A 10,346-nucleotide genomic window follows, 5' to 3' on the forward strand; every position below is an offset into this window, starting at 1 on the left:
CAAACACTTAACTGGCTGAGCCACTCAGGCACCCCTAAGCTTGAGATCTAATGAGACTTGCAAGTGGAGATTATTTTAAAAATCTGAAGGAGGCATTTGGGCATAATATATCTGATCTTTTAAACTTTAGCTTTAAAATTTGCTGGCTCTTCCAAAGAATATTTCCAATCTCAGAAAAATTATTAAGAAGATTCTAACAAATGTAATTCATTTGTTAATAATCTGGAAATTAATCCACCTTCTCCTAATTGAAAAGGCAGAAATAGTTTTAGCATTCAGTAAGAAAAGCATCATAGCATAGTTCAGTGTATAGATTCAGAGCCAGTTTGCCTGGATTTTTTTTTTAATTTTTTATTTATTCATGAGAGACGCAGAGAGGCAGAAATGCAGGCAGAGGGAGAAGCAGGCTTCTCGCAGGGAGCCCAACGTGGGACTTGATCCCGGATCCTGGGATCACACCTTGAGCTGAAGGGAAAAGCTCAACCGTTGAGCCACCCAGGGGTCCCCAGTTTGCCTGGATTTAAATCCTTATTGTTCTTATTGACTGTGTGCTAAATATATGATGCAGATTGTCTTTCAGATAATTTGCTAAAAGCCTGTTTTGAGTAAACTCATAAAACCCTAACCAAACTATACTTTTTTTTAAAAGATTTTATTTATGAAAGAGAGAGCAGGAGAGAGAGTGTGAACAGGGGGAGGGAGAAGAAGGCTCCCCACTGAGCAGGGAGCTGACCCAGGTCTGGATCGAAGGACCGTGGAATCACAACCCGAGCCTAAGGCAGACCCTTAACTGACTGAGCCACCCAGACACCCCCAAATTATACCATCTTCTTAGAAAAGGTTGTGTGTTTCACATAAAGCCATGTATCTGGACAGATGTCTAATGAAAAATGCAACACTTCTGGGATCTGATTACATTCTTTAAAAGCTGTTTTTCGGGGGAGGAGCAAGATGGCGAAGAGTAGGGTCCCCAAGTCACCTGTCTCCACCGAATTACCTAGAAAACCTTCCAATCATCCTGAAAATCTATCAATTCGGCCTGAGATTTAAAGAGAGACCAGCTGGAATGCTACAGTGAGAAGAGTTCGCGCTTCTATCAGGTAGGAAGACGGGGAAAGAGAAATCAAGAAACAAAGGCCTCCGAGGGGGAGGGGCCCGCGAGGAGCCGGGCTGAGGCCGGGGCGAGTGTCCCCAGGACAGGAGAGCCCCGTCCCGGAGACGCAGGAGCTGCACCGACCTTCCCGGGGGAAAGGGGCTCGCAGGGAGTTGGAGCAGGACCCGGGAGGGCGGGGATGCCCTCGGGCTCCCGGGGACACTAACAGACACCTGCGCCCCGGGAGATGCGCCGAGCTCCCCAAGGGCTGCAGCGCGCACGGCGGGACCCGGAGCAGCTGGGGGGTGGGGGAGCGGCTCCGCGGAGGGGGCTGCGGGGCGGGAGCAGCTCGGGGGGCTCGGGCAGAGGAAGAGGCTCCGTGCGGAGGGGGCTGCGCGGTTCCAGGAGCAGCTCGGAGGGGCTCGGGCGGCAGCTCCGCGGAGGGGGCTGCGCGGCCCGGGAGCGCGAATCCACCAGCGCAGGCTCCGGAGCACAGGGCGCCGGGACACAGCCCAGGATCCGGCCTCCCCCGGGACAGGCAGAGGCCGGGAGGGCCCAGGACAGCGAGGACGCTCCTGCCCGAGCTGAGCAGATCAGCGGCCCCGCCCCGGAGCCTCCAGGCCCTGCAGACGGAGTTCCTGCCGGAGCTGACTCCAGGGCTCCAGAGCTGCCCCGCCACTGGGGCTGTTCCTCCTGCGGCCTCACGGGGTAAACAACCCCCACCGAGCCCTGCACCAGGCAGGGGCACAGCAGCTCCCCCAACTGCTAACACCTGAAAATCTGCACAGCAGGCCCCTCCCCCAGAAGACCAGCTAGACGGACAACTTCCAGGAGAAGCCAAGGGACTTAAAGTACACAGAATCAGAAGATACTCCCCGGTGGTTCTTTTTTTTTTTTTTTTGTTCTGTTTTGTTTTGTTTTGCTTTTTGATTTGTTTCCTTCCCCCACCCCCCCTTTTTTTTCTCCTTTCTTTTTCTTTCTCTTCTTCTTCCCTTTTTTTTTTCTTTTTCGTTTTTTTTTTCTTCCTTTTTTTTCTCTTTCTCTTTTCTTTCCTTCTTTCTCTCCTCTCTTTTTCTCCTTGTCCCAATACAACTTGCTTTTGGCCACTCTGCACTGAGCAAAATGACTAGAAGGAAAACCTCACCTCAAAAGAAAGAATCAGAAACAGTCCTCTCTCCCACAGAGTTACAAAATCTGGATTACAATTCAATGTCAGAAAGCCAATTCAGAAGCACTATTATACAGCTACTGGTGGCTCTAGAAAAAAGTATAAAGGACTCAAGAGACTTCATGACTGCAGAATTTAGAGCTAATCAGGCAGAAATTAAAAATCAATTGAATGAGATGCAATCCAAACTAGAAGTCCTAACGACGAGGGTTAACGAGGTGGAAGAACGAGTGAGTGACCTAGAAGACAAGTTGATAGCAAAGAGGGAAACTGAGGAAAAAAGAGACAAACAATTAAAAGACCATGAAGATAGATTAAGGGAAATAAACGACAGCCTGAGAAAGAAAAACCTACGTTTAATTGGGGTTCCCGAGGGCGCCGAAAGGGACAGAGGGCCAGAATATGTATTTGAACAAATTCTAGCTGAAAACTTTCCTAATCTGGGAAGGGAAACAGGCATTCAGATCCAGGAAATAGAGAGATTCCCCCCTAAAATCAATAAAAACCGTTCAACACCTCGACATTTAATAGTGAAGCTTGCAAATTCCAAAGATAAGGAGAAGATCCTTAAAGCAGCAAGAGACAAGAAATCCCTGACTTTTATGGGGAGGAGTATTAGGGTAACAGCAGACCTCTCCACAGAGACCTGGCAGGCCAGAAAGGGCTGGCAGGATATATTCAGGGTCCTCAATGAGAAGAACATGCAACCAAGAATACTTTATCCAGCAAGGCTCTCATTCAAAATGGAAGGAGAGATAAAGAGCTTCCAAGACAGGCAGCAACTAAAAGAATATGTGACCTCCAAACCAGCTCTGCAAGAAATTTTAAGGGGGACTCTTAAAATTCCCCTTTAAGAAGAAGTTCAGTGGAACAGTCCACAAAAACAAAGACTGAATAGATATCATGATGACACTAAACTCATATCTCTCAATAGTAACTCTGAATGTGAACGGGCTTAATGACCCCATCAAAAGGCGCAGGGTTTCAGACTGGATAAAAAAGCAGGGCCCATCTATTTGCTGTCTACAAGAGACTCATTTTAGACAGAAGGACACCTACAGCCTGAAGATAAAAGGTTGGAGAACCATTTACCATTTGAATGGTCCTCAAAAGAAAGCAGGGGTAGCCATCCTTATATCAGATAAACTAAAATTTACCCCAAAGACTGTAGTGAGAGATGAAGAGGGACACTATATCATACTTAAAGGATCTATTCAACAAGAGGACTTAACAATCCTCAATATATATGCCCCGAATGTGGGAGCTGCCAAATATATCAATCAATTATTAACCAAAGTGAAGAAATACTTAGATAATAATACACTTATACTTGGTGACTTCAATCTAGCTCTTTCTATACTCGATAGGTCTTCTAAGCACAACATCTCCAAAGAAACGAGAGCTTTAAATGATACACTGGACCAGATGGATTTCACAGATATCTACAGAACTTTACATCCAAACTCAACTGAATACACATTCTTCTCAAGCGCACATGGAACTTTCTCCAGAATAGACCACATACTGGGTCACAAATTGGGTCTGAACCGATACCAAAAGATTGGGATCGTCCCCTGCATATTCTCAGACCATAATGCCTTGAAATTAGAACTAAATCACAACAAGAAGTTTGGAAGGACCTCAAACACGTGGAGGTTAAGGACCATCCTGCTAAAAGATAAAAGGGTCAACCAGGAAATTAAGGAAGAATTAAAAAGATTCATGGAAACTAATGAGAATGAAGATACAACCGTTCAAAATATTTGGGATGCAGCAAAAGCAGTCCTAAGGGGGAAATACATCGCAATACAAGCATCCATTCAAAAACTGGAAAGAACTCAAATACAAAAGCTAACCTTACACATAAAGGAGCTAGAGAAAAAACAGCAAATAGATCCTACACCCAAGAGAAGAAGGGAGTTAATAAAGATTCAAGCAGAACTCAACGAAATCGAGACCAGAAGAACTGTGGAACAGATCAACAGAACCAGGAGTTGGTTCTTTGAAAGAATTAATAAGATAGATAAACCATTAGCCAGCCTTATTAAAAAGAAGAGAGAGAAGACTCAAATTAATAAAATCATGAATGAGAAAGGAGAGATCACTACCAACACCAAGGAAATACAAACGATTTTAAAAACATATTATGAACAGCTATACGCCAATAAATTAGGCAATCTAGAAGAAATGGACGCATTCCTGGAAAGCCACAAACTACCAAAACTGGAACAGGAAGAAATAGAAAACCTGAACAGGCCAATAACCAGGGAGGAAATTGAAGCAGTCATCAAAAACCTCCCAAGACACAAGATTCCAGGGCCAGATGGCTTCCCAGGGGAATTTTATCAAACGTTTAAAGAAGAAACCATACCTATTCTCCTAAAGCTGTTTGGAAAGATAGAAAGAGATGGAGTCCTTCCAAATTCGTTCTATGAGGCCAGCATCACCTTAATTCCAAAACCAGACAAAGACCCCACCAAAAAGGAGAATTACAGACCAATATCCCTGATGAACATGGATGCAAAAATTCTCAACAAGATACTGGCCAATAGGATCCAACAGTACATTAAGAAAATTATTCACCATGACCAAGTAGGATTTATCCCTGGGACACAAGGCTGGTTCAACACCCGTAAAACAATCAATGTGATTCATCATATCAGCAAGAGAAAAACCAAGAACCATATGATCCTCTCATTGGATGCAGAGAAAGCATTTGACAAAATACAGCATCCATTCCTGATCAAAACTCTAATAGAGTGTAGGGATAGAGGGAACATTCCTCGACATCTTAAAAGCCATCTATGAAAAGCCCACAGCAAATATCATTCTCAATGGGGAAGCACTGGGAGCCTTTCCCCTAAGATCAGGAACAAGACAGGGATGTCCACTCTCACCACTGCTGTTCAACATAGTACTGGAAGTCCTAACCTCAGCAATCAGACAACAAAAAGACATTAAAGGCATTCAAATTGGCAAAGAAGAAGTCAAACTCTCCCTCTTCGCCGATGACATGATACTCTACATAGAAAACCCAAAAGTCTCCACCCCAAGATTGCTACAACTCATACAGCAATTCGGTAGCGTGGCAGGATACAAAATCAATGCCCAGAAGTCAGTGGCATTTCTATACACTAACAATGGGACTGAAGAAAGAGAAATTAAGGAGTCAATCCCATTTACAATTGCACCCAAAAGCATAAGATACCTAGGAATAAACCTAACCAAAGATGTAAAGGATCTATACCCTCAAAACTATAGAACACTTCTGAAAGAAATTGAGGAAGACACAAAGAGATGGAAAAATATTCCATGCTCATGGATGGCAGAATTAATATTGTGAAAATGTCAATGTTACCCAGGGCAATATACACGTTTAATGCAATCCCTATCAAAATACCATGGACTTTCTTCAGAGAGTTAGAACAAATTATTTTAAGATTTGTGTGGAATCAGAAAAGACCCCGAATAGCCAGGGGAATTTTAAAAAAGAAAACCATATCTGGGGGCATCACAATGCCAGATTTCAGGTTGTACTACAAAGCTGTGGTCATCAAGACAGTGTGGTACTGGCACAAAAACAGACACATAGATCAGTGGAACAGAATAGAGAATCCAGAAGTGGACCCTGAACTTTATGGGCAACTAATATTCGATAAAGGAGGAAAGACTATCCATTGGAAGAAAGACAGTCTCTTCAGTAAATGGTGCTGGGAAAATTGGACATCCACATGCAGAAGAATGAAACTAGACCACTCCCTTTCACCATACACAAAGATAAACTCAAAATGGATGAAAGATCTAAATGTGAGACAAGATTCCATCAAAATCCTAGAGAAAAACACAGGCAACACCCTTTTTGAACTCGGCCATAGTAACTTCTTGCAAGATACATCCACGAAGGCAAAAGAAACAAAAGCAAAAATGAACTATTGGGACTTCATCAAGATAAGAAGCTTTTGCACAGCAAAGGATACAGTCAACAAAACTCAAAGACAACCTACAGAATGGGAGAAGATATTTGCAAATGACATATCAGATAAAGGGCTAGTTTCCAAGATCTATAAAGAACTTATTAAACTCAACACCAAAGAAACAAACAATCCAATCATGAAATGGGCAAAAGACATGAACAGAAATCTCACAGAGGAAGACATAGACATGGCCAACATGCACGAGAAAATGCTCTGCATCGCTTGCCATCAGGGAAATACAAATCAAAACCACAATGAGATACCACCTCACACCAGTGAGAATGGGGAAAATTAACAAGGCAGGAAACAACAAATGTTGGAGAGGATGCGGAGAAAAGGGAACCCTCTTACACTGTTGGTGGGAATGTGAACTGGTGCAGCCACTCTGGAAAACTGTGTGGAGGTTCCTCAAACAGTTAAAAATAGACCTGCCCTACGACCCAGCAATTGCACTATTGGGGATTTACCCCAAAGATACAAATGCAATGAAACGCTGGGACACCTGCACCCCGATGTTTATAGCAGCAATGGCCACGATAGCCAAACTGTGGAAGGACCCTCGGTGTCCAACGAAAGATGAATGGATAAAGAAGATGTGGTTTATGTATACAATGGAATATTACTCAGCTATTAGAAATGACAAATACCCACCATTTGCTTCAACGTGGATGGAACTGGAGGGTATTATGCTGAGTGAAGTAAGTCAATCGGAGAAGGACAAACATTATATGGTCTCATTCATTTGGGGAATATAAATAATAGTGAAAGGGAATATAAGGGAAGGGAGAAGAAATGTGTGGGAAATATCAGAAAGGGAGACAGAACGTAAAGACTGCTAACTCTGGGAAACGAACTAGGGGTGGTAGAAGGGGAGGAGGGCGGGGGGTGGGAGTGAATGGGTGACGGGCACTGGGGGTTATTCTGTATGTTAGTAAATTGAACACCAATAAAAAATAAATAAAAAAAAGCTGTTTTTCCTGGTTTGCTTGTTCTAGGTACCACATCTTAACTGAAATTATTAATTGGTTCTATCTATAATAGATATGGATTCTTAAAATCTGAATCTTATAATTGACAGTGTCCACTCTGTGGACTTAAGAGTTCAGTTTCTGACTGTAATTGCTTATATTGTTACTCTAAGTAACAGCACTTAACTGCTTTCCAAGCAGGCTTTATTCTCTTTCCATATGTTCTGCAAATAGTCTGTGAAAATTGCTTATTACAGGAAATGGCTTCTTTTTGTTTGTTGCTGCATTTCTGTTTCCTCTGTGCATCCTGCTCAGCTGCTTCAGTATTCTGTCTTTGACAGTGATGAAAGGAGAGCTTAAGGTTCTTTTGACAGAATAAGTAATTTCCATATTGATTCCAAACTGTAAACAGATACCACATTGCACAGGAATACCCTCAGTCTATGTGGGTCGAGTGTGACTGACTTCACTTCTCATCTTCAGGGATGGGGACTGTGACCCATCAGAGGTTTTCTTGTGACTTTTGCTGGAAGCATTGGAAGAAGTTTCTCATTTTTAGGAGTCCTAGCTTTAGCGATATCTTTGTTGTAACATAATAAAGGAAACTTGTTGGAAAATAAAGGTAGTGCAGAGGAAAGCGGTGCTAAAAGACAAAAATAGATTTCTAATTACATTTTTAACCCTTTCATCCATTTCTTAAGCTGAAATAATTTTAAACCCCTTCATCCATTTAAGCTGGATATTTCAGTTATGTGATCCAATGACACTTCCTCTCATTTTAAAATCATGCTTTCACTTTATAAATGAGTCTAAATTACTGATCTACCTGTGGCATATTCTTCTTTAAAATTTTTTTTAAAGTAACCACTACATCCAGCATGGGGCTTGAACCCATGATCTAGAGATCAAGAGTTGCATATTTTACTGGCTGAGACAGCCAGGTACCCTCCTGTAAAGCTTTCAAGTACCTTCCAGATATAGTAGCCAAGGTTATACTATTTAAACATGTTAATGCGTAATATTCATGATACTGTTGTGTACCACATATACACACACTTATGAAATATAAAGAAATGTATTAACATTTAATTATATGGAACCTGTATCAATATGTCCTATTCTATGTGGCCGTAACTGATTTTTATGATAACCTGAAAATTATAATTGGCAGTTGTAATATAGTCATCTAGTAAAAAAGAATGCAATTGAGTTTATAAATGATTATACAAGGAAATAAAACATAAAATATCCAGTAATATGAGCATTCTGATTGGCAAATGCTTTCATATTAGAAATCACCAAGTTGGGAGCCCGGGTGGCTCAGCGGTTTACCGCCACCTTCAGTCCAAGGTGTGATCCTGGAGACCTGGAATCGAGTCCCTTGTCGGGCTCCTTGCATGGAGCCTGCTTCTCCCTCTGCCTGTGTCTGTGCCTCTGTGTCACTCATGAATAAATAAAATCTTAAAAAAAAAAAAAAAAAAGAAACCACCAAGCTTATTACAGGTCCACAGCCCATTTCCCCAAAATCCACAGGGCCAGATACAATTTTAAAACCAGAATGCTTCAGCTCCTCTAAGCTCTTTTTTTCTTGGTCTGGTCATTTTCATTTGGGTCTTACTATGTTGGAGACTTTCCTCAAGCTTATTGATGCTGATATGTCCGTTCATATGTGAATGTGAAGCACTAAATAGTTGATCAGAAGAATATATCACCATCACCGCCTTGGGCATATTAACCTACGGGGACTTTAATATTGAACTTTTTCTTTAGGGCTCCAAATATCCAGTGTCTGTATGTCTTTTTTGCCTCGGAAGGACCCCTCAATTCCCTGAAGTGAATGAGCCTCTCTGATAGTGTTTTGGACTTAAGCAGGAAAAGGAGATTGCAATGTCATGGCTCACGATGAGGGATGACCCACAGTGTCTTTCACTGCTCTTTACACAAAATTTTCAACCAATTATGTTTATACATTTGTGTGGTAAAATATACATAAAATTTACCATTGTAATAATTTTTAAGCATTCAATTCAGGGCATTAAATACATTCGCGATATGTGAAACCATCACCATTACCTATACCCAAAACTTTTTCATCAGGTCTAACGAAAACTCTGTACTCAACACTAACACTCCCTTCCCCCTTTCTATCCTGGTCCCTGGTAACCTCTAGTTTGCTGTCTATATGAATTTGTCTATTCTAGGTATTCATCATGTAAGTAAAAGCACATACTTGTCCTTTTATGTTTTTTGTACTTTTTAATTTTTTTAGTAACTCAGGTTAAGTAAATAGCCCAAGGCTATCAGCCATCATGGCCACAGGAACCTAGGTATGTCAAAGGAGACTACTTTTAACTACTTACTATACATTACTACTTTAGTAGTAGACTTTTCCCATCCATATGTATATATGTATCCATACATAACAGGTATTTTGCAAGTGACATTATATCCAGAATGTTTTTCCATACCATTAGTAATTCTCTGAAACATTTTAATGCTTCCTAATTATAATCAGTCTAACATCTATAGGTTTTATTTTTTGTTGACATGTTTTGAATTTTAAACAACATATAGCTTTGCACAGAAATACCTGTATTTGACTAGAACCCTAAGATAAAATAGAGTATAAAATCTGGTTCAAACAATGGAACATATTTAATACTTATTGTTAAGCTACCCTTCAGCAATTAGCCAGTTTACACTACTACACGTATTGTCCTCTTCATCACCACTGTTTTTTTATAAGTAGGTAAAAAATGTTTTGCTAGTTGTGACAGATTCTTTAGTAATATTAAAGAATATTTTCATTTAGTTTTTATTTTCTACATATTGTTTATGTCACTAGCCCACTTTCTGTTGTTTTAAGGTATTCATATAAACTTAACCTATATTTTGTTGTGAACTTATCCCTTATTTTTTCTTTTAAAATTTGATGAATTAATGAGTGGAACAAAAAGTAGAGTCCAGCATTCAATTGTTTAATCTGGTTTCCTCACTGAACTCACTGCCTTTGTAATTTTCAAAGGGGAAATATTTTTATTGCTTTTAGTAATTAAAAAGCATTCAAACAATATAGAAATATACAAAGTAGAAAATTAAAGGCTCTATAATCCCATTCCCATATAACCATCTACAGAAGATAT

Source organism: Canis lupus, chromosome 27, assembly GCF_011100685.1.
Source record: "Canis lupus familiaris isolate Mischka breed German Shepherd chromosome 27, alternate assembly UU_Cfam_GSD_1.0, whole genome shotgun sequence".
NCBI classification, from domain to species: domain Eukaryota; kingdom Metazoa; phylum Chordata; class Mammalia; order Carnivora; family Canidae; genus Canis; species Canis lupus.